The sequence below is a fragment of the Pteronotus mesoamericanus genome, unplaced genomic scaffold (assembly GCF_021234165.1).
Source record: "Pteronotus mesoamericanus isolate MK-2021 breed Mesoamerican mustached bat unplaced genomic scaffold, CSHL_Meso_final contig_78, whole genome shotgun sequence".
Classification (NCBI taxonomy): domain Eukaryota; kingdom Metazoa; phylum Chordata; class Mammalia; order Chiroptera; family Mormoopidae; genus Pteronotus; species Pteronotus mesoamericanus.
Window position 1 is genome coordinate 14,872,467 of NW_026555258.1, and position 25,611 is coordinate 14,898,077.

The 25,611-nt window shown below is 44.3% G+C and overlaps 1 protein-coding gene across 3 annotated transcripts in view; it reads left to right on the forward strand.

Moving 5' to 3' along the window:
• ASTN2 (astrotactin 2) overlaps positions 1-25,611 on the forward strand; it is an 807,209-nt gene that overhangs the window by 633,125 nt on the left and 148,473 nt on the right. The window lies entirely within an intron of this gene.

Sequence of the window (25,611 nt, forward strand, 5' to 3'; positions counted from 1 at the left end):
GGAGACAGACACAGATGCTGGTTTTCAGCTCCAGGGGCTGCTCCTCTTGGTCATCCCTGCACAGAAATGTTAGCGCTAGTTGGCTGGAGCTGGCTTCCTCCGAATCTCCACTCCCTTTGCCCCCACCCTCAAACCCCAAGACAGGCCTGTTCAAAGTTGCGTGGTAGCCTAGGGGCTGTGGCGACTGAGGCATTTCCCAGGGAGCCAGGCTGCAGTGGGAGTGGGCGGGACAGCGTCCCCGACCCTGCAGGTCTGGAAATGGTGCTGAAGGTGGACGATGTGGCCCCTGAGGGAGGCTGGTGTGATGAGAGAGCAGCCGTTTTCACCATCTCCATCACCTGTTTTCTTAGCCCTCCCTCGAGCCCCATCACTGCATCGCCCCTGGTTTCTCCCTCCCTGCCCTTCTCTGCAGCTGGAGGCAGGCCGCACGCATAAAACACACAAACAGCCTGGACTCCGGCGCTGAATCGTAGCAGGGCTGAGGCAAGTCCTTTTTCTTTCTGGGCCTTTCTTTTCCCACCTGAAAAAAACAGGTAGGATGAGTGAGTTTCTTTCGGAGCTCCCTGCAAGAGACTTTGTCTAAGTGGAATCAGATAGTGTGGGCTCTGCGTTCCCCTCAGGTTGGGGTAGAATCTTGCCTTGATCCCCTTTTCTCTCTGTGATGCTGAATGGCCTCCCCAAACCTGTTTCCACATCTGTAAAATGTGCTTTCATGGTCCCTACTTCATGGGAATCACACAAGATAATGAATGTACAGTGCCTGGCTAATAGCAGGTAATGGGCAAAATTTTTTTTATAATGATAAAAAATATTGTTGGTCTAAACTGGCCCCTTCCTTTTCTCACGCTTCCTTTGGTACCTTCTTCCCTAGGTAGTAGTTGATACCTTTGCAGGTGCCCGAAGTGCTAGGGGCGTGACGTTTAGAGTGGGATCTGTATTTTGTATCGGATAAGTCACTGGTTAACCCAAAAGGGCGGATCACAAATGGAGGGAATTTAGAAGCATTTTCTCACTTTATAAACATTTCTGGAAATTATAGTCTGTAGGTAAGGAGTTAAACATGAGTAAAATGAGTTCCTTCTCCTATAGACCTCCCAAAGCAGGATGGAACCACTCTCCATGTGAGAACTTCCAACTCCATGAGTCACTGGAGGCGCTGAGTCAGTTCCTGAGTCCCATTTTATGACCCAGTCAGGGGTATCAGAACGGGGTTAGGACTCGCCTGAGGTTTGCGGGGCAGTTCTGGTCTCTGATTCTGGACCGGGACCAGGGTGTGCTGGGGGTAGCCTCAGGACCCTTGAGCGCCAGCTCCTTCGGTGGTCGGGGTGTCCCGGGGCCCATTGCTGTGGATGCTTGGGAAAGGATGGTGCCTTCTGTCCCAGCTGGAGAAGAACCCATCATTATACTTCATGTTGTGGTTTTGAACAAGCAGAGCAAGAAAAAATGTCTTTATGATTAAAGAGTTTGATTAATATGTAAATCTCCTCCCTCCACCTGTTAAATGACCCATGCATAGCCCAAAGCCACAGAGCTTGGCTAAGCATAACTAGTACTTAATGTACAAGACTTTGTGTGGCTGTTAATTTAGCCTTTGGGTGAAGGAGAGGAGACTCCAAGTGGTGGAGTCAGAACAATGTCATGGCGAAGAGCCAGGCAGAGCTGGATCTGAATTCCATCTCTGCCACTGACTATCTGGGTGACCTTACTGTTCCTGATGTGTGAAAAAGTAGGCATTATAGCATCTATCCCTATCTGTTTAGGGGTTAAGGGTTTTCTATGGAAGAACTAGAGAACTGGGACATGTGGATTCTGAGACACCTGGGACACCTATCCTCCATCCTTGATTCGTACATGACATTGGACATGAATGCTTCTGCTGCTTCGGCCTCTGTTTCTTTATGTGCGCGATAGGTACTGGGTAACGTCATCCACATGCCCCTCAGGCCTTGTGATAGGATCAGATCTAACTTTTACCCTGAAAATAAGGAAAATATTTTGAGGTTGGAAGAGGCATCCTGGGACCTGCAACTTATTTTTCATCTAGAGAAATTGCCAGTTCGACTTTTTCAGTTAATATTGGGGAGAGAAAGACAGGCTTATCTTGTACTCTACGCCACTGTCACAGCATTTATGAGTGGAGAGGGATATTAAAAATTGCATCCTGTTTATTTTCCAGATCAACCTCTTTACTTCACAAAGAGTAAAACTGAGGCTTAGAGATGAAGAATGACTTGTCCAGGTCACATGGCCAAGTCTGAATTCGAAATGGTCAGGCATGGCTTCTGACCTCAGAAATGTCATCTCTCTGAGACTCAGTTTCCCCATCAGTGAAGTGGGTGGTGCTAACTTCCCCACAGGACTCTCATGTAGAAAAAGCTAGGTGCCCATTTGCAATTGTTTTGAAGACTGTACAACATAGATCTGAATAATTCTTTTCTAGAGCTCAGGCCCCTGACTTTTGATAATGTGAGGGTTTTTGGGTTTTTTTTTCCCTTTCTTTTCATTCTGCCCAAGGGAGAGCCATGTGTAATTTTGGTCTTGTTGTGGTTATCTAACCTTCCAGCAGATCCTCCCTCTCTGCCAGAAAGACTTGTTTTCTCTATTTACATGTCTTGGCTCAAACTGAGAAGAGAATTCCAAATGGCTGCTCTTTGAAAAGAAATTAACAGCCAAGATCATGCCCCCCCCCACACACACACACCATTTTTATTGCCACCACTATCACTATCATTATCACAACCACCCTCACCAGCATTACCGTCACCTTGCATTGGGTGCTCGGTGTGTGCCAGATCCTATGCTGGGATATGGGCTACAGAGGGGAATAAGACAGACCGTGCCTTCAAGGAGCCCATAGTTGACTGGATGAGGCAGAAGAGCCACATAAGTAACTATAATTACTTGCATATGCTACATTAATGCATGATTTATTTTCAACAATACAATAGACATTCCAACAGTGTTAGAAAAGAAGAAGAAAGAAACACTGAAAGGGAGCATCTGAACAAGATTCTTGGGGCAGGGAAGGTGGATGTGGGCAGATGGTGGAATGGCTTGAGGGAAGTCTACTGCTGATAAAGATAACACTGTCTATTAGATATACATTATCTGCCAAAAGCTGTGCCAAGGGCTTTATTGCTTTATCTCATTTAATCTTTTGGCAACTTAAGAGGGAAGTACTACTATTATCCCTATGTAATAGATGAGGAGACTGAGCCCCAGAGAAGCTGGAACCCAGGGATGTAAAATTCCGAAACTAGCCTAGGCCAGAGCTGGAAAGCAAGCCTTCCACCTGTTTTTATAAATAAAATTTATGTCGCAAAACCACACTCATCTCTTTGTATATCAGCCATGGCTGCTTCCCTGCAACAATGGCAGAGTTGAGCAGTAGCCACAGAAGACAGTATGACATGCAAAGTCAAGTGTTTACTGTCTAAGTCCTTCACAAAAAAATGTTTGATAAACCTTGGTCTAGACCAAGGTACATTAGAAAAGAAGGGGAAAGAAAGCGATGTCAAATACGATGCGCCAAACAGAGAGAAGACTGAAACCCAACAATTATTTTGAAAATTTTTAGTACTAAATATATTAGGTTAACATCGGTTAATAACATAAATTTCAGGTATAGCACAACACCTGTATGCTCCATGGTGTTCTTACCACCCGAAGCCTAGTCTCCTTCTGTCACCTCGTAGTTGACCTCCTTTGCTTCCCCTCTTCACCTTCCGCCCACCATCCTTTCCCACTGGTAACCGTGCTGCTGTCTGTGTCTATGAGTTTGTTTGTTTGGTTTGTTGCTTTCTGCTTTATATCCCACATATGCATGAAATGATGCAGAAACCCAACTATTGTTGAGAACCAGTTATATCCTCGGCATTTTAAAGTGCTTCCTGTGTCTTACTATGTGTCCTCTCCTTTGTCCCGCCACAACACATTTGAAGTACATGCTGCTATGCTCATTTCACAGATTCAGAAGCAACAGCTTGAAGCTTTAAAGAGGTAAATAATTAATCTGAGATCACACCCCTAGGGACCTGTGGGGTCAGAATTCAAACCCCCATGTCCGTGTCTTGGGATAGGTCTGAAAGATTTGGGAGAGACAAAACTGGAGAAGTGACAGGCAGAAAGCTGAACTGAGGGCAAGTTTGAATACTGTGCTTAAGGATTTGGGTACCATGTAAACTCTAAGGAACACTTCAAGATTTGGGGTCAAGGGAAGGTCAGGACTTGGTGTAAGTTTTAGGCTAATAACTACAGCAGCAGTTGAATGGTGACCTACCGGGACCAGGGCTGCTTTATGGCAAAGGTTATTCATTTGGGCTCTTAAGATCCCTGATTTTAAAGGATGTTGGGATCTCCATTCCCAGAAAGTTTTTGCAGAATTATATGTTACCATAATGTTTTTCCTGGAACAAAGAGAAATGGCATCAGCACATTTTCTAAATGTTCTTGACCCACATGTAGAACAGTAAAGTAAGATAAAGTAAGGGCCAGATAAGCTGTCAGTGTCCACTGCAGAAGTAGAACCAGAAAAGCCAGCCTTTGTACTGCCTCCCACCTACCAGGCCCAATAAGTAGAGACAGGGATTGAATCTTTACGGGCACTTTATTCAGATGGTTGGTGATCTGAGAAAACGGCGGGTTATGCACCCTAACAAGCCATCTTAAATTCCATTTTAAAACGATCCTATTTATAAGGAGAAGAGAGGTGTAGGTAAGGGGTTTGGAATTCAGGGGAAGAGTTAATCAAATAAAGGCTGGAGCGTTCTTCATCAGTGTCCTGGGCGGCGGTCTTCATCTGTGTCCTGGACTGTGGACATCTCACCCTGGACCACAGTGGCTCAGGTACATCTTGATCGTTTGCAGTCCTCCTGAAGCACAAAGGCGGAACTGTTTATGGTCTTCTGGAGTCAAGGTGGGTCATACCTTCAGTTCCTGGAACAATAGCTTTTTACAGGCATTGATTACTAAGCTTATTAGCTATTACCTAACCTAAAATTTTCCAACTCTTGAGTCCCCCATCAGAAGTCCATATATATGATGTTTGGGAGACTCAATTCAAATAATTTTAACAAATATTTACTAAGGATTGCCTAAGGGCCAGGCCCCATTCTGGCCATTTGGGGTACATTAGGGAGCAAAACAGGCATATATTTCTACTATCTGTACACTTAATTTGTACCAGAGTATGTGTCGGATACATAAACAATCAGGATAGTAAATGATATAGTATAGTGTATTAGACAGTGAAGGGGGAGAAAGGAAAGCAGAACAAGAGAAGTTAGGAGTTCCTAGTGGAGTGTGGAAACCTGGATCTCAGAGTGTCTCAAAGTCCATCAGAATCACTTGGGAAGGGGATGGGTAAGCATTTGTTAAGAATGAAGATTCTTGGCTTCCTCTTGCTGATTCTGTTTCTCTGGGGAAGGAGTCCAGATTCTCCATCTTCACAAGCTTCCCGGTCATTCTGATGTACACTGAGCTTGAGAACCACTACCCGAAATCATTGTTCATATATCTTTGTCCTTTCTCATTCTGAAATTCCTTCAGGGAATTCCTTGCTTAAGGATTAAGAAAGTCAAGTGCGTCTTATGATCTGGCGTAAATCTTCTCTGCTGTTGTGGGCCACTTCCTCTTCATCTCTCTTGCATTCTGAGAAAGAGGTGAACTGGTCAGGAACCAGACTGTCAGGCAATCGTTGGCAAGAGGGAAGATCAAAGAAAAGAAGGGGGAAATAATCCCCGTATTACTCAACATGCTCACGGTCAATTACAAAAGAGGAACTTAAGGCTTGGCTTGCCTACTTGCAGAACTGGAAAACACAGCTATTTCGTGAGACCAGAAAACTACCAGATTCAGTAAGATATACAAGAGATACAGACTTAGCAAATGCAAACATTTTGCGTGTCAGAGATTAGAGAGTTTATGGGTTTTTCGCCCCACTGCATGGGACATTCAATTCAGTTAACAAATGTGATAAAAAAGACAACTGCGGAATGTCTTTCCCATGTACTTTTAAAAGAATAAACTCAGGTTTATATCTTATTTTTTATCATTAACACTATTTCAGATGTCCCGCATTTCCCTTCACCTCCCTCCACCCATCCCCTGCCCCACCCTCCACCCTTCACCACACTGTCGCCTGTGTCCATAGGCTATGCATATATGCATGTATGTTGTTTTGCTAATCTCTTCCAATCTCCCCAACCACTTCCCCTCTGAGATCTGTCTGTCTGTTCCATGTATCCATGCCTCTGGTTTTATTTTGTTCTTCAGTTTATTTTGTTCATTAGATTCCACATGTTTTAAAAATAACAACCACTTACTGAGCACTTCAGTGGTACCAGGAGCTCAGCTCAAGCTCTTTTATGTGCTTAGCTCCCCGAATCCTCTAACCCACCCTGCATGGTGGGTTCTCTCGTTATCTTTCTTTTCCCATTAGGAAAACAGAAGCACAGTGGAAAGTCAGATCACTTTGCCCCAAGGTCCTACCAGTAGGGACTGGTGGAGCCAAGGTTTTACCTGGGCGCCTGAGCTTTTTCTCACTTTGTTACTCTCTCTGTCCTAGCGGCCACCCTTCAACTTTTCAAATGAAGTGCGATAAATGAAAGCCTAATGTGTGCTATTGACACCATCACTGTACTAGATGACCTTCTCCATGACTGTCTTCATGTCTTTACTTAATGGCCACAACTTTTTTTTTAAAAAATTGACTATTGCTGCCCTCTGCACTGATTCACCCTTACTCATTCCAGTATCGGTTCCATGCATCCGTGGAAATACAATGGCTTCTCATCATTGGTCATAAATGACTTTCCCCATCTTTTGATCGTGTTTTCTGTCTCAGTTCTTGTAATCCCGAAAACATTAAGACATCCTGGATACCTCTCATGGCTTCTTGTCTTCACCCAAATCCCCAACACTACAACCCATTTATAAGTCCTATAGATTTTTCTTCTTAAGAACTTCTCAAATATGTTCACTTTTACCCAGTCTGGTCCAAGTCTTGCCTAAACTATTGCTGGAGCTTCCTAACTGACTAACAATGAACCTTGCCCCATCTAATCCAGTCTTTTCCTTCTAGCCAGAGTGACGTTTACAAAACTCAAACATATTCATATCACTTTCCTGATTAAAATCCTTAACTGGCTTCCAGTTGCTCTTGGGATCAAGCCTGAGGTGTCTACCATGACCTAAAAGGGGCTACTTGGACTGGACCTTCCAGGTCCTTAACACTCTTGTACCCCTGCTATCCTGGCTGCCTTGCTCCAGTCACGGTGATCTCACAGTTTCTGGAAACAGTGTCTTTTATTGTTCCAAAGAACCTGGGCACGTGCTGCCTGCTCTGCGTGGAATGGGTCTCGCCCCGGCACTGACTCGTGCCCACGGAGTGAGCTGCTGCTCGCCTGCCAGATTACAGAGGCATCTCGATTTGATAAGGCCCCCCTTTGGCTTGTTTACTTACTTTCTTGACTCTTTTTATCTTCCTTCCATAGCAGTTGTCATAATTTCTAATTATGCTTTTATGTTTTGTAATTGTTTGATTGATGTCTGTCTCCTCTTTCTCCTCCTCCACATTATGTGATTTTCATTAATGACGGCAACCGTGCCTACGTGGAGGGAAGAGCAGGTAAGCTCAGGAATGCGGGCCCCGAGCAGGCATCTAGTCAAACCCTCGTCTACGTCTTGATTCCTTTCTACCACACCTTGCAAATGTTATGGAGCCTGTGTTTGCACATTCTCGGTGACAGCTCACTCAGTGAACCCCGCACATCCTGTTTCCCTGACTTCTAGAATATCCTTCCTTATATTGAGTCAAAATATTTTCCTATTCTTCAGGGGGTAAACTCCATTGGTCCAGGGTCTGGATAAACTTTAGCTCAGCATTGCAGCAACAGCTTTTAGTACAGTGCCTGATCCAGAGTAGACATTCAAGAAATAGATTGTTGAGAATAAATGAATGGGTGAGTGAAAGACAGGTGAGTTTCCAGTTTGCTTTGGCGTGCTTACAGGTTGCTTTCGCACAGACTGGCGCCCTTCATCCTCTCACTAGGCCTGTGAAGGTTTCAGTGTTTATTTTACGAATGGGAAACTGAGGCTCAGAAAGGGTGGGTGCCACCCTCTGAAACTCCACAGGGCTAACACGTGGCAGAGCCAGGGCTGGAATCCCTCTTCTGGCTGTCCCCACAACCAGTCATTTATCACGCAGCCGTCATTTCTCTGAGGGTGTCCTGGAAAGACTGTCCCAGCCAGGGCAGCACTGGGCTTCCAGGAACAGAGTGAGCTGCAGGCGCAGCCCCGCTGGAGCCTAGCCCTGCTCACAGGGGGCTCCTCTTGGGTCCTTAGGCGACTTCAGTCAGCAGTGATGCTAAAGTCCTAGAGAGAATTCACAAACAATCCAGCTCTCTCTATTTCCCCCTAATCTAAGAAGAAAAAAAAAAGGTGTCCCAGATGCGCCTCACAATTCACCAGGCAGGTGCGGAGAGAGCGGCAAGCGTTTCTACCATCACACAGCTGGCTGGTCGGTGCAGAGCCCTCTCTGCTCATGAGAGTCATGGCACTCCTAGCCGTTCTGAGCAGTGTGGTTCCAGGCCACACATGCAAGTCCTGGGGGCGGGGGGCGGGGAATCCTCAAGAAACAGGGCTTCTCCCTGGACTAGGTGTTTCTTTTCATTTTTAGCCTCATCTCCAAATGTTCCCATTTTGGAGGAACACTGTTAAAGCCCTGGGTCTTCTGCACCCCAACCCCAAAACAACTGAGTGTAGCAAAGTAGAACATATATGGAGGTAGAGAAAACAGTGTAATAGTTTCTATTTCTAAAAGACAAGAACTAAAAAATCCTCAATACTTTTACCATGTTCTCCAAATTCACAATTTTTCTATACCATACTCTGTAGGAGCCTGTGTTTGAATATTCCCAATTAACAGCTTGTTCAGTGATGTCTAAGGAGCCTGTTCTCTCACTACTAGAACATCCTTTTTTTATCCTGAGTCAAATATTTTCCTATACACTTCCTATTCTTTTTGTGTCTAGTTTCGTCCATCAACGTGATCCTGAAACAGACTTAGCTATGGATTTACAGATAGAGCACATGTTTTGGAACCCAAGAAATGAGGGTGCAAATATCAGCTTTGCCAGGCACTTTCTGTGTGCCTTTGGGCACATTACTTAAGTTTTTCAGTTTCTGTTTTCTCATCAGTAAAATGGGATTAATAATGTCTACCTTTTATAATTGTCTTTTAAATTAACTAAGATGATCTATGTAAGGTGCTTAGTAACAGTGCTTGACGCATAGAAGCAGCTCAGTGAAAGGCAGTCCTCTCTCCTGGTTCTAAGTTACGGTCTTTCTGATGCTTGAAGATGTATCAGGTTTTGATTGGACTTTTCTTCCGGTGAACAGCCCTAGTTCTTTCCTTAGGTTTTCATCTCATGAGTTTGATTCTTACTTCCGAAGGAGTCTTACCCGCGCCGTCCCGGTTATCCCAGGCTCTGAAGGAACTCCCGTAGGATGTGTACTTCTTAATGATGTGTGGTTTATGAGGAAAGAAGAGTACACAGAGGCTGCTTTACTTGCCTACAGAATCAAAGGTAGACTCCAGGTCTTTTGCTTGCATACTTTGGATTTGTCTGGGATCACAACAGTTTCTAACTTTACTGCACATAGTAGGAATTCGAAACAGAAGCTTTGCTTGGCTATAGGAAACTGAAGCTTTGAAGGAAAAATCTCTCATCGATATCACACAGCCGGTAGGTATGGAAGCAGGATTTAAGCACATCTTTTTTGGTTTCATGGCCTGTGGTCTCAGCATGTAAGCGATAGAGATGACCTTGTCATTGGCTCCATCCTGTGCACTTTGACATGGGCAAACTGTTCTGTCAGCCAGTACCTTTCTTCCATTCTTGGTTCTTTCCTGTCACGATCTTTTTGCTTACTTTCCCTTGATGGTAAAACTCCTTGCTCTATTCTCACCTCATAGTGATTTCTCAGCCCTTTGGAAGCTGGGTTCTGTTTCACCATCTTTTTAGAGTTCCTGTCTCAAAACTCAACAAAGACTTTCTCTTAACTCAATCTAAAACCCTTTCTTCAACCCTGTTTTTGGATTAATCCACTTGTAAAAGAGCTTGGGCTTGGCCTCTTCAACTTGAACTTGTCCAATCTGACTCTTTTTCTGGAAAGTATTGCTTCCCTTCAAATAATCAGGGGGGATACCAGGAAATGGAAACACGGTAGCTGCTTGGAGGTGGGCAAGTACACATTCACGAGGCTCTGTTCATCCCTCCATGGTGCTTCTCCTGCAGTTGCTGTTTCTCAAATGTGCAGGTGCCTATTGGTAGGTACATAGGCCTATTAGTAGGTAAACTGATATACGGTAAGTCCTCATTTAATGTTGTCAACAGGTTCTGTGATAATAAACAAAATGATGTATAATTAAACCAATGTCACCATAGTGCAGTTGATAGAAACCAGAGTTAAATTCCTGTGGCATCTCATCAACATTATAACGAAACAAAGCTGAACGAAATGACACTGTTTGAAGACCTGATATATGTAATACTCATGTGTATTTATATAAGTATACATAGATTTACTTACTTTCTATTTTCAGAAGGTTATTAGTTACAATCAAGATAAACAGACTTATTAGTGACATTTTGAAATTTTGGAGTTTTAGTGAAATGCCATTTACAGGGCCCAAGTTTTGGAGTCAACCAGGTACAGACTTGAATTCCAGATTTTATGCTTATCTGTTAGATGGCATTGCACAGGTGACAGCCTATTTGAACTCCATTTTCTTATTGGTAAGATAGGGATAATAAGAAGACTTGCTTCCTAGGATGATTCTGGATATTATATAAGACGATAGTTGTCAAGAATAGGAGGTACAAGAATCGGATGGACCTAGACTTACATTCTCAACTTGCCACATGCTGTGGAGATATAACTTAGTTCCTTACAGTCTCAATGAGGATAATACTGAGTTTCTGTTCATTTAAATGGATTACGTGTGAAAAGCACTTAGCAATGCCTAGTATGATTAAGAAGTTGATCAATATTAGCTGCAGTTTGTTTCCTCTTCCTTCACTCTTTTTATCTTTCCTCTCCTTTTCTTTCCTCCTTTTCTCTTCTGCCTCTGCTCTTGCTTCTAATTAAAGCATCCAGCACAGAGTAGGTATGCAATAAATAGTGATTGCCTGATCCTCAGGCATCCATTGATTAAAAAACAAAAAGGGCAGTCAGTTCACAGACACTAAGAAAGGCATAGTTACCCAAAAGCAAAGAATCTTGTTTCTGACAGTTGGTTCTAATAATATATTTCCCCCCATTGGAAAAATATTAAAAATACTAAAAATAATTATGGTGGTAGATGTGTCAAGAATTACTTTTGTCTATAAATAATTATATGTAACAACTTTATTATGTTCATCAGTTTGAGTCCATCTAGGGAATACCCAAGTTCAGAACTTTGTAAATATAATCATTTAATTATCAAATATATATGTGTGTGGATACAGATACAGACCTATTATTACTTTATTTCAGACACTTTATAAATGATCCTTATAACATTCCTTATTGATGTAGATATTAGTATATCCCCATTTGACACATGTGGAATGTGAAACAGAGAGAGTCAGAGTCACTGCTGTCTGTTTGCTTCATGATAGCACGAAGATTTGAATACAGGAATTTGGTTCCAAAGATCGTACTCTCAGCCTCTTGGCTGTGCCCTCCCTCCAGCCTGTGTAACATCTGTTGCTGGGTGAAGGGATCTAGACTTCTCGTGTCCAACTTGCCATGGTGGAAGTGTGGCTACAATGAACCTGAAAGTGGAAATCTCTTTTTACACAACCTCCTCAGCCAGATATCCAAGGCTCCCTTCAAAGGCAAAGATAAGCTGAGTCTAGGTCTAGACTAAGTGTGTCCCCCTCCTATCCTCTGACCTTTCTTTCCCTGCCCCCACCCACAGGCCCAACCGAGGAAGCCCCACCAGCTGCAGAGACTGCCTCCCTCAGATGCTTCTGAAGGGAAAATTGGTGTACTGGAAATATGAAGTCACCAGTGGCCACAGAAGGGAAATTTTGCAGCCCTTTATTCAGGAACTCACCATTAACTTAAGCTAACATTTAACAACATAAGCTCCACAATCTGGGACAAATCCTCCACTTGAAACCTTCCCACCCGCCTCTCATCTCCAGATGTTCTTACCACGAGGAGAGGAGTTGCTATCTCTCAAAGGACAACAGGCCTTAAAAGACAGGTCTTGTCTATTGGGTGGGGCTGGGATCCTTGGCTAAAGGCTTCCCTTAGGAAAAGTGTGTGAGCTCGGTCCAGGTTTCTTCTTTCAGGGCTGAGTGGGCCAGAAACAACGCCTTGTAGAAGACAGGCTCTGGGAGGAGGAGCCATCCTCTGGAGAACTTGGATTCATGCAAGACTAAGAAGCCCTTGGCAGTTCAAGGTCACAGGGCAAGATGCCTTGGGAAGATGACTCACAGTTAGATGGATGAGGCTACTGATATGGCTGTGTCTTCTCCCTGGAGTTATAACTGATGTTTCCTATTGCTCGTAATTGGTCTGCTATTCATCACTTTCATAATTGCTATCAGCTCAGTGACAGGCAGGACAAATGGTCTGGAGATAGTTTGCAACAATGTAAGCACAATCTATTGCTCTGATGACTGAGCAGGTCTACTAGGATAACATAGATTGGACATCCAAAGAGCTCCCAGTCTTCTGTTCCTCGGAGTTTACCACTCATCCATGCAACACTTATTCATGCAACGGACATTTACGGAGTGCCTACTTTGGGTCAGGCCTTGAGCGAGGAGCTTATGATAAAATAAGGCAAGGAACTCTCAGTTCATTGGAGAGAAGGGACATCCAAATAAATAATTCAATAAAATATTGTAGTTCACTAACAGATATGGTGCCCAAGGTGCAATGGGGACCTTCTATTCTGCTGGGAAGTCAGAAAAGAGTTTCCAAAAATGATCGCAGTTGTAGTGTGCCTTAAAGAATGTGTATGATTTGATCAAAGGCAGAATGCAGGAAAGACCTCATAAGCCAAGGGAAACCACATGCAAAGCCATGGTGGCATAAAAGTTTGTTTCCCGTCTGGTCCATGACAAGTGGTTCAATGTAGTTGGTATGTAGGACTGGGGCCGACTGTGGTGGTGGGGTATGAGGCTAGAAAGATTGTTTGGCACCACTCATGAAGGGCCCTGTGTGCCAGGCTAAGGAGCAGAATGTTTATACGTATATTAGTCAAAGCTTTTAAGTGGTAAGAAACAGAAACCTACTAAAACTTTCTAAGCAAAAAAAGGGAGAAATTATTATAATGGTATGTTGATCTCATGTAACTCAAGGGCAGAGAGTACAGTTGAACTACCAACATGCAGGGAGCCACTCTTAGCAGTGATCCTGAGCCCGCCATCTCTGCTTCTCCCTGCACTTAAGTTTGTTGCCTCTTCCTCTTCTTCCTCCCCCTCTCCACCTCCCTTTCTTTCTCCCTCTCTCTCCTTTTCTGGTCTCCATGCATTTTCCTCAACATGATAAGCCCACCCTAGCCAAGTCCAGCTTTGTATTTCACACCAGTTGAATCACTCAGAGATGCCAATGAATACGCAATTCTAAATTTCTAGGGAAAAAAAAAAATCCGACTGGTCCAGTTTGAGCCAAATAATCAATTGTAACTCATGGGGCTCACTAGCTTTGGCCAAAGAAATGTTACTTAGTTCAGATGTGACCACTACACAGTCCCTTATATCTGATACTAGGAAGTTATCTGTTAACATGCTGGAGTTGTTTGTTTGTTTGTTTTAATTCTCAAACTGGAGTTCCCTAACTCAGGGGGGATACACTGAAAGCCACAGGATAAAGGGATCAGAGATTCTTGAAAGTGATAGTACGTAAGAATCACCTGGGACTATATTAAATCACAGATTCTGGAGCATCTCTCCTAGGATTTCAGTTCAGTGGCTCTGTGTTTGGCCTGGGAATCGGAATTTCTAACAAGTGCCTCAAGTCGTTAATGAAGCAAGAGGTCCAGAGAATCACATTATGAGAAACATTTGAGGTGACAGCTATTGTTTTAATATTAAAACCAACCCAAGTCTATTGTAGAGTGGAATATGCAATTTGCATAACTATTTAAGAAAAAGACTTCAAAGAAATTTTGTATTTGTCCTTTCTGACATTTGGGATGTTTTGTACCAAATGCTTAAAAGCCCTCCATATTTTGCTAGAGGATGTTGGAGTTTCTCCAGTGAAGGGCATTGGCTCTTAGTTTTCAGGAGGGAAGTTTGCATGGTGGGAGCAGGGCAGAGGTTCAGAGCACAGAATCACCGTGAGGCTCTGGGCAGGGAAGAGGTCTTTCATGCCTAGGCCAACGTAGGGTGAAGGAGCGGAGAGATACAACAGAATTGAGCTTCTTAACTTCAATTAATTTATGATGGACCAACTGATTAATCAATTACTGATCCCTTACTCTATGTCAGGCACTAGGGATTGAACAGTAAACAAAGTGAACAGGGCCCCAGCCTCAGTTTGTACACAGTCTATTAGGAGAGACAGAACAGCAGTGAAATAGACAAAATAACATACAACATAGTAAAATAAATTTTACTGTAATGAAAGGCGGGGGAAGATGTGTTATAAAGGAAGGCGGCTGTCCTGGCCTTAGAGGGTTAGGGAAGGCCGTCTATAAGAGGTGGTCTTCCAGCTGTGAGCTGATGGCTTAGTCATTGGGGAAATTATTGAGAGGGGGAAGTGTTCCAAGGTGAGGAAATAGCACGTGAAAGACAAGAGGTGAGAAAGCACTGCTTGAGAATAGAGTATAAAAAGGGTATTGGCAAGAGGTGATGCTGGAGGGAGAAGCAAAGACCAGGGATTTGGGGGTCCTGACCTTAACACAAAGGCATCCAAGTGACTCATCCAGTGAGAAGGGGCAGAAGTCTGTGGCCAGGTAGGCCAATCACAGTGGGCCCAGGTCATCAGGGTGACCCAGGGTCTTGTTGGAAGCCCAAGCAGGCACCTGAGCTGGCTGCCTGGGGAAGATTCAGCAGGACTTGGGTCAGCATCGGTGGGAGCTCTGTGTACTTCTTGCACTCCTGGTGTTGTGAGAAAGTCAGGGCCTCAGACCTAAGAACATTCAACACCCTTGTTTTACAGACGGGATAACCACGTCCCAGAGAGGAAGGCTGGCTTGGCCAGCATTGCCCAACTGCTGACAGAGCTGGGGTGAGCTCTCTTTCCTGAGTAGCCCTTGGCTGGCAGAGGACCTTGTGTCCAGCCTAGAATCTGGATTAACACAACCTAGAGAAGACTCTGCAGAGTGGCAGACCCACAGATGCCACGTGGGGCTGAAATTCCAGTGACAAGTACTCGTGTATTTGGGAAATGCTGGGTTTTCTCTGTTACCTTCTTAGGGCTTCTTGGTGACCATGATCATACAAAAGGCTCTGAAAGTTTTACCGAGAGCAATCTGTTTGGTTTTGTTTCATCCAGTCTTTCACGTTTATTTGACCACACAGAGACAGCCTTCCCCAAACTTAAATCAGTTAATATCCCATTGAACTCTTGTCCCTGAAAGCACTTTGCAGTATTGTTCTGGATAATAAGGACTTGGGACTGACCAGAACAATATTAAATGATCACTCTTTCTCCTCCTGAGAATATGCCATGCACCTCAACTCCTACCTGTCTTTGTCATACAGCAAAAATGACCAGGGCAGAGAAGAGGATTCAGCCTTTGGAATCAGACTTGTGTTAGAATCCTAACTCCGATTCACTGTAGATCATGACATAGCCTGGGTCAGTGGATCACACGAGTGCCAAACTTTTCTAAATTTTAAGTATTTCAAACATTGCATGGAGGCAGTGCAACCTAATTCATATACAGGCTTCCCATGAGGATTAAATTAGCTCATAGTGGTGAAGACTTTAGGCTTCGGAATTTGGAGAAACTGAGTTTGAATTTTGCTCTGCCAAGTACCGGCTATGTGGCATAAGAAAGGACTCCAAACTCACTGGAGACTCAGAGGGGCCCCAGTCTCATCCTCTGTATAATGGGAGCAATAGGAGTACCCAGTTCACAGTGTTGCTGTGGAAATGAGTTGACTCTCTTCATGGCAAAAACATTGAGCTTTGTGGCTGGCATATATATGCTAAAAAATGCTCATTGTTATTGTTAATGCATTAAAACCTAACACTTCATCTTCTCCATGAGATGGATGAGAACTGAAATATGGGGTGAACTGACAAGAAAAATAGCTCCTTGCCTGAGGATCATATAACCCTATCATCTTGTGTCTGTACATCTTGTGGAACAGACAGCTGACGGAGCCCTGTGCAGGAGTGTCTCAGTGGGTTGTATATTTATTTCTCTAATATTTTTTCATTAGCAGAGGTAAGTGTGGCAAGAGAGGGGGTTTGGCTGGCTCTAAATGTCTTCCCCCTGTCATCCAGATTAACAAGCTGTTCTGTCAGGTTCTCATCATTCAGGGAGAATGGCTTGAAAAGCCAAGTTCATCCTGACAGGGGAAATTAGGTGTCGTTTATGTGATTTATAGAGCCATAGATTAAGCGGCACAATATCTCATATAGGAAATGGGTCCCTGCCAGTTCATATTCCTTCGGTGTATGGCCTTGTGAATGGGGTTGTGGAGGGCGGGGAGGGTCTGACTCCAAGGCTGAAAATGGGAGGTGGGACAAGGGAGGCGAGGGAACAAAGCTTGGGCTTGGAGTTAGAGACTCTTTACTGCGTTGTGTCTGGGGGACCCTGGGCCAGGACCCTGTATTCTCTGACCCTGCACTTGGTCTTCTGTGAGCACTGCCGAGAGTGAGAGTTGCTGCTACACATGTTGTTGAGAGGCTCGTAGGGGCTCATAGACAGATGCCCTAGTACCAGGCCTAGAATAGGGGATGCTAATAAGTGTCTCATCTCTCCCTGCCACTCCTCCCTTTCTTCAAAACCAGCAGTGGCGTGCTTGTCATCTGTGTAACCTCCTCTGTAGAAAGGGTGGTAGCTGGCAGTTAAACAGGCTTTATTTTTTTAAAGCAGTTTTAGGTCCCCAGCAAAATTGAGTTTGTTTGTTTGTTTATTTGTTTACTTCTAAATTTTTGTGTTAAAGTATAGTTGGCATATGGTAGTATATGAGTTTCAGATGTATGACATAGTGTTTGGACTGTTTTATACCTTATGAAGGCTTAGGCTGTGAAATAAATAAAGGAGGAAAAAGAGGTGGGGGGAGAGAGAGAGAGAGAGAAAGAGAGACTGCTCCTTGAGTTAGAAGGCACCACTGTCCACTCTCTTGACTGCCACTGATGTTCCAAAAAGAAGAGATCAAAGGGTCAACCCTGTAGAAAAATTTGACTGTTAAGTATCTTACATACCCCCTGCACTCCCCACAGACACGCACACTGACCCTCCTCCACCATCAACATCCCACCCCAGAATTTGTTACAATCGATGATGCTACACCAACACATCTTTATCACTAAATGCCCATGGTTTACTTGAAGGTTCACTTTTGGTGTGTATTCTGTGAGTTCTGGCAAATGTATAATGATGTGTGTCCGCCACGACAGTATCATGCAGAATAGTTTAATCACCCTAAAATCCTTTGTGTCCCACCTGTTCATCCCTCCCTTCCCCCGGCCCTTGCCAGCCACTGATCCTTTTACTGATTCCATAGTTTTGCAGGACAGGAATATTTGAAGGATTCCAGGAGGGACTTTGCAGGCAGCTTTGAGAAAAAGCAAAACCTAGGACACATCAAAAAGTGATCAGAACCAGCAATGCTCTGGGCTAAATGTCCAAGCTGAGGAAATTACAGGTATCAATGAGGCCCAGAAATGGTAAGGGACTTACAGAGGTCAAACAGCAAGTTAGTGAGAAAATGTTTGAGTTTCCTGGGATTCTCTTATCTCATTCACTCTACACTTTTCATGCTCTATATCCTCCTCTTCTGGGATTTTATTCACTCCTGTGGCTTCTAGCATTTTGAACCATATGCAATTGCTGGCATTTGACCTACAAAAATGGCAATTAACTATGGCATTTTCAATGGTCCATCCCCATGGGCACAGCGAAAAATCACAATGCAAGCTAAAGGCAGGGGGAACCAGCAGTGTAAATTACATTTTGTAAAAATGAATTGTCTCTATCAGAGTGTTTATTTGGAGGTTTTATATTTCAGAGCAGAGCACAGGCTCTAGAGCCAGATCTAATCTAGAGCCTGGGTTCAAATCCTGGTGGTGCCACTTACTAGCTCTATGACCCTGGGCACAAATGTAAAGTGGACATCATACCCATGCCTACTTCACAGGCTGTTGGGAAGGTTAAATGAATTAATATATGTAAAGCACTTTGGGTTGTTGTCAGGAGTGGTGAACGCAGAGCATTGAGAGAACAGCGCCTAGCTTGCAGTGAGCACTCAGAGCAGCCTCCGTTCCTGCCTCTGCCTAAGCTCTGCTCTGACGCCCTCCTCGGTCCGTCCTGGGCTCCTCAACCCTAGTGCCCCCGGAGGGATCAACTATGCAGTTAAACGCTATTTCTGCTATCCTCTAGTTAGTGAGAATATTGCTCATGATGGGAGTGGTTGAGAGAATGGGCCTCAGGATCTAATGACCTGAGTTCAAGTCCGTGTTCTTCCACTTTTTCACTGGGTGACTTTGAGCAGGCTTTTTCACCCTCCGCACCTCAGTTTCTACATCTGTAAAATGGGGGTGGTTCCAGCAGCACCTGCCTTATAAGGTGTTGGCAGGATTTTACAAGATAACATATATTAGCATGCTTAGCACACTCTCAGTAAATGGTTTGATGTGTGTTTCCTGTCCAACAGCATAGCAGATTAGTGGCTTAAAGCCAGTCCAAAGGTAGGCAGCCTCATACAGTGAATGCTAGTTGGTATGAAAATTTTGGTTTGTTTCTGCCAGATTCTTATGGTGTAGACATGGACACAAGTCCCTTCACCTCTTTGGCTTCTTCACTTGTGAAGTTCTGAGGGGCAGTATTTGCTTTTCAGGACTCTTCCAGATCGAAATGCTAGGGACCTGGGACAGTGAGTGTGCATTTATGCATTTCAGAGCTCCCGTCTCCTGGGTTATGTGTGAGCTTGAGGATTTTACTTCGCTTTGCCCAGCTGCCCTTCCGTTGCTACGTCCTCCAAGCCATCTTTTAGCATTGTTCAGAGGTGGACAGCCTGCTGTTCCATGTATTTATTGCTATGTAATCCTCCCAAACCAACTCTATTAAAACAACAATGATCATTTTATTATTCTCTCTGATCATCCTGGGGGCTGAGTGGACTGAGTGGACTGAACAGGGCAGTTCTTACTCAGCTCTCTCATGTGGTTGCAGTCAGCTTGGTGGCTTTGGCTGGAGCCCTCTCAAAGCCTTCCCCGTTCACATGTCCAGCAGATGACCTGGTGGTTGGCTAGGACCTCAGCTGGGTCTGTTGGCTGGAATACCTACATGTGGCCTCGCCATGTGGCCTGGACTTCCTCGCAGCATGGTGTCTGGGTTCAAAGAACAAGTATCCCAAGAGACATGTGGAAGTTGCCAGTGTCTTAAGGTCTGGACCCAGAAATTAAAGTGGCAACACTTTTTTTTTTTTTTTTTTTAAATCAAGCAGTTATAGAGCCCAGACTCAAGGGGAGGGAACCTAGAATCCACCTCGTGATGAAAGACATGTCAAAAATATTTAAGGTTACGTTTTAAGGTCACCACTCCTGCCTCTCTGCTCTGTTTGGGAATAAGAAAACATAAGTCAATTAACATTACCTACTTCCGTCCCCAAATGTGTTCTCACACTGTTGCTTACTATGGAGGCATCAACCTGTGACAAGATGACCAGTTACAGTCTCCTCATTGTCAGGGCACATTGGCATTTCTTATTCCATTCCCAAAGAATGGGGGCTCCAGCCCCTGGTCTCCACCTCCTGTAACTACTAGGGAACTGAGTGACTGGCCTCTCCTGAAGCCATTACTGTGGGGTGTGCTGATGACGGAGTGGCAGATGGTCCGGGTAGGTCCTATCCCAGAGGTTAGGCCGGACTAAGTCTGCCTCTGCAAACTGCTGCTATCATGTCCTCGTCAGTCCTCCCTGTGCTCATCAATCCATGACCGATCAAACATGTGGTCATCATGGGCTCAGGAATTACTCTCCCTGCAAAGCTAGGATGTCAACCACTTTCTTCCCCTTCCATCTCTCTCTAGGGCCCTAGGAGCTTCTTATTTTAGACCCTCAAACACTTTCTTATCAAAAACTATCAACCCACTCTCCTAAGCAGTGAACTCAAATGTCTTAAAAAAAAAAAAAAAGGGATTCCACCCCTATACCCCACCCCAAACCCCATTTCAGTGGCTTCATGGAAATTTAGTCTTTTTATGGTGACCAGTTGCTTTTTTGGCATCATTTTTGCTAGAGGAGAAAAACAACAGCAAGTATATAAGTTGAATCCCTAGCAGAGCATCCTATTACATGTCTGGAATTCAACACATATTTTGGAGGCCCCACTATGTGTTGTCTCTTGCCTGGAGCTGGGGACATGGAGATAAAGCAATATAGTACCTTGGCCTGAAAGAGTTCATAGTATCATGAGCAAGAAGGACCCATCAACAAGGAAATTGCAAGGAAATCTGAAATGTGCGAAAATAGAATGAGAGGCAGGAGAGACAAAATCTTTCAAGCATGGCTGGGTCCTGGTGGACAAGAAGTTTCCTAGAGTTCAGCAAGGGGACTTAAGTGGAGAATAGACATTTTAGACTGGACGCCGAAAATGACAAAAGGCTTGGTATGAAACAATGCATTACTCTAGGAAGATGGTATGTCTGGATCAGAGCGTGCCCAGTGAGGAGAAGATGGGAGATGAGCCACAGGATGAACAACAAAGGACTTTGAAAGTCAGGGTAAAGAATCAGAGGTATTGTCCAGATGGCGGTGGAACTTTCGAAGGGGCCCGAGCAGGGGGGTGGAATAAGCGGGCAGTCATGCTTTAGAAAGCTGGGAAAGGTGGCCCCGGAGCTAGGAGGCCAGTCCAGAGGCTGTGACAATTGCCCTAGAGAAGAGGCATTGCTGACATGCACCAGGGAAACAGCTGTGGGATCAGGGAAGAGAAACTGGTTTTGAAACACACTAAGAAAAAGGAGGAGCCCAGGCTGACCCTCTGTTTTTGGCTGGAGGCACCAAATTGGTGGGTGTGCTATTTACTGACATTGGAGATGCAAGTAATTTGGGGGAAGAAGAGGATCTCTCTCGCACGCGCGCACCCACACACACACATATATTTTCCTTGCTTTGCATCCTTTATATATTACTTCGTTTCATTCATCATTCCATGTGAACTTTTAGTTCAACACATACTGACTGACTCATTTTATCTGCTAAGTAATGTGTTAGGCACTAAGAAGGAGCCAGGGGTAAGAAAGGTAGTAATTTTGTCTCTAGAAGGCCTTTCACCTCAATTGCAACGGGTCAGGCAGCCATAAGACCAATCTTGTAGAGATAATAAAATCCTTTAAGCAGTGAGTAAGGACTTCAGGCTATCGTTTTGGTCATACAGACCAGAGTCATCTTAATATCAAAAATAACTGACTCGGTGTCAACCATGAGTATATTTTTCAGTGTAAAAAAAATACACTTATTGTAAACACAGAGTATAGAATTTAATTCCTGACATTCTGTATAGATGGTCCCAAGTACCTTGATGAAATATGGAATGTTTACTCACAGTCTAAGATTCCTAAGACATTGTCAAAATTCTTAGAGCTGGAAGGGCCACTTCCTTTCTATCCCCCAACCTCCTGTGTGTATTACTTCATAGCACTTGAACCATATTAATTGTAATTGTGTTTGTCTTCACCATTAAACTATGAGCCCTTTGAAGTTAGCAACTGGGGCTTTTCATCTCCTTTCTTAGCATTTAGACAGCACGTGGTTTGGAGTGAATGTTTATTAAACTTAATTAAACCTTCAAAAATATGTCCTCTGTGTCCTCATTTTGCAGATGGAGAAATTGAGGCTTAAAGAAAGGAATAATTTATCCAAGTTCAAATATGAAAGTAACAATAGAGTGAAAAATAAATCCTAGTTTATTTTGATTGCTTAACATTTTTGTGGCTCTGTTCGCCTCCTGCCCAGCTTGGTTTGCTAGCTAATTAGCTAGAAGTTGGAAGCCTTTACAAGTAGTGGAAATGCAAACCTTCTTTGTTATGAAAACCAATGGCCATGCAAATATAGCCCTTAGCCCTGTATTAAGTACAGGATTTGTTTCTTAAGTCCCTTCACTTACTCAAAAGCCAGGAGTCGACAATGCCGCCAGTGTAAGGTTTCATCTCCCTCAGAGAACACACACAGACACACACACAAACAACACATAAGCACATGATTCAAGCAGAGCAGCTGAAAAGGATGTTTTGGATGAAATCTTGGCATTTATTGTTCCTGTGCGACCTGGGAAAGTCAAAAGTGCCAGGAATCAGATGGACTTCAGTTCAAGTTCTCACTCCTCCACACTCATCTGTGAATGGACATGACACCCATCTCAAAGGGTAATTTTGAGGATTAAAAGGAGAAAGAGGCATTTCATCATACAGCTGCTCTGTTACCTCGGACCAGCCATCTATTCTCTCTGAGCCACTGTATCTGCATCGGTAAAATGCATTAGATGAGATGATTTGCAGAGCCCTTGAAACTGGCACATTCGATGATTCTCTTCCCCTGAGAACTAATTGGATTCAGGATGGAGTGTTGCAAGGGCTGAAGACGTAAAGAAAGAGCGATCTTTCGCTGACACAGTGCTGGCCTCTGCTGCCTTGCTAGGACTTCCCGTTTGATGTAGGCCTGTTATCAGGGTGTGTTTGTGCTCTGTCCAGGGTTTGGCCTGGCCATCACAACAGTCCCCGTGCTGTTCCTCAAGATTTGGGGAAGAGCCAGTGGATGTGGAGACTCACAGACAGGGTTTCTTCCCAAGAGCTGCTTGGATGGTGAAACTCGCAAAGTCCAGAGAGATTTTCTGTTTTGTTTTCCACAAGCTCAAATGACTATTGATTACAGAACACACATACACACACATGCAAAACCAAAAACACATACACAAACAAAACAGGATGTTCTCTCTCCTCCCCTTGCCGGAGTCTAAGGCAATCACTTACCATCTGCGTCACTTTCACCGATGCCCCCCCCCCGCCCCCCCTCCCCCCCCCGCCCCCGATTGCACCATTATGGTAATTAAGCCCTTCCTGCTGGCTGGAGATGTTAGAGAATCCTGAGTCATGAGCAGTTGTGCATGCTAATTTCAGTAAGGGGGAACCTGCAGAGGGAGGGAGAAAAACAGCCTGTCAGTCACCATGACTTTATGGCGTCCCACCTGGTTTCTCTCCTCAGAAGAATGCCCCCTCTGATGCTGGTAGGAGAGCAGATATCTGTTCCCAGCATAGGTTCTGACTTGTAGTAGGAACAGTGCTGTTAACCAGGTGCCAGACCCTGGCTCACATACTTGGTATGCAAACATTGGGTGGGGTATATTTACACTAAAAAGGAAAGAAGTTGTTTATCTGAGATTCAGAGTTAACTGGCCATCCTATTTTTATTTACTGAATCTGGCATTCCTAATTGGGGTTAATCCAGTGGCCTGCAGGGTTAAAAGGAAGAGATCTGAGTGTAGAAGTAGCAGAGGTCTGGACTGGGATTCTGCTCCCACCAGGTACTTGCTGTGTGATCTGGGGAAAATTGCTTCATTGCCGTGATTCCTGGTTCTCTCAACCATAAATGAGAATCATAATATCTGTATCTCAGGACTGTTGGGAGGATTACATTTTTTTATGCCTTTAATGCACCTTTGTGTAATTAGGTGTTCTGTGGACATTAGCTTTTATTATAATTCTTTTTAGTTATTTGGATTACTACTCTTAATTCAAGAGAAAGTAAATCATTCAGTCATACCCTAGAAGAAGATAGGGGTAAGAATACAAGGCAGGAATAAGCGGAGCCTCCTCATCATTGGCTTGGGGAGGAATGTGATGGGACTTATAAGATAGCATTCTTGTGCATACCTGTTTTCTCTTTCTAGGTCTGTGTCCTGGGTAGCTAGGCAGGCAGACCCCAGACCCACTTTGTTCAAACATGTACTTGGGTCTTTGGAAAAAGGCAGAATGGAAAAACAGACACCTGGGTATTCAGGTGTCCTTGGGGATAGGCAGTGTGAAGTTTTCATTCAAAAAGTGTACAGACAGTAAAAGTTAAAAAAAAATAAAAAGAAAGCAAGCACATAGTTTGTTACCTGGCAAAGGTATGAGCTCAACATTCTCTGGAAGCCCTAAGTTTCACAAAGGAGCAGTGAAACATTCTGCATCCCCGGTGCCTTGAAATGTCAGTGTAAATGGAGTGACTGGAGCATGAAACGCCTCTGAGCCAGAGCCGCCTCCTGGTTAGTGTTCCAGTGCCCATTCATTTATTCAATGGATGTCGACTGAATAACTGTGTTCCATCCCATGGGAACACTAATAGGAATAAGGTGTGGCCCATGACCTTGGCAGGATTAGAATGTGTTGGGTGACACAAGCAAGGGAATGTGGTCATAGGTGTGGTCTAGTGTGTGATGGTGGCCAGGAGAGAAGCATGATCCCAGTCTTCAGAAAGCCAAGGTAGAGTTCCCAGAGAAAGGAATGTTCCACTTGAGACCAAAAGAGTGAATTGTTGGAGTACAGGGGGTTGGGATGGTGTGGGGCGGGGAGAGATTAGGCAGAATTCCAGCAGAGAGAAGAGAATGTTCAAAAAAAGGCCACGAAGCACATTGCAATTGAATAGGACATTAATCATCATTTAGAACAAGGGTCATCCAACAATGACACTCAGGCCAAATTTACCCAGCTGCCTGTCTTTGTAAATAAAGTTTTATTGGAACACAGTCACGCCCATTTATTTAAAGTATTGCCTGCATCGCTTTTGTGCTACAGAGACAGAGTTAAGTAATTGCGGCAGGGACTACCTAGCCACAAAGCCAAAAATATTTACTGTCTGGCCCTTTATAGAAACAATTTGCTGCCTCTTGATTTAGAGCACACTTTACACGAGCAGGAATTCGCTGCTGGTGCACAGTAGTGGTTGCGGGAGGTGGATGGTAGCGGGCAAAGGAATGTCAGAGGAGCGGTGACAGGTGAGCCAGGGCAGGTGCTCAGGAGCTGGAGCAAGGAGCTCTGACTTTATCCTGAGGGCCATGGGGAGCCCCTGGGGGTTTCTAAGCAGGGAGGTCAGAGTTCTACACAAAACAGTGTAGCAAGGCGTTTAAGAAGACAGGGTCTGGAGCCAGACTGCCTTGGAGCCAGCGCCTTCTCTTACTAGCTTTGAACCTCAGGCAAGTTACTTACCTCCTCTGTGACTCCGTTTTCCAATTTGCAGACTGTGAAACGATAATAATGATAATTATACTAATATAGAACTATCGTGTGTGGTGGTGAAGATGAAACACGTGAAGGCAGGCACTGTGCCAGGCCCAGAGGAGGTTCTCCGTGGACGCTGTTGCTGTCCTGTCTCAATGATCCTTCTGGTTTGCCGGGGAGAGAATGGGGAAGCTTGGTGGTAGAGTGCCCGGTAGGGACTTAGGTGCCAG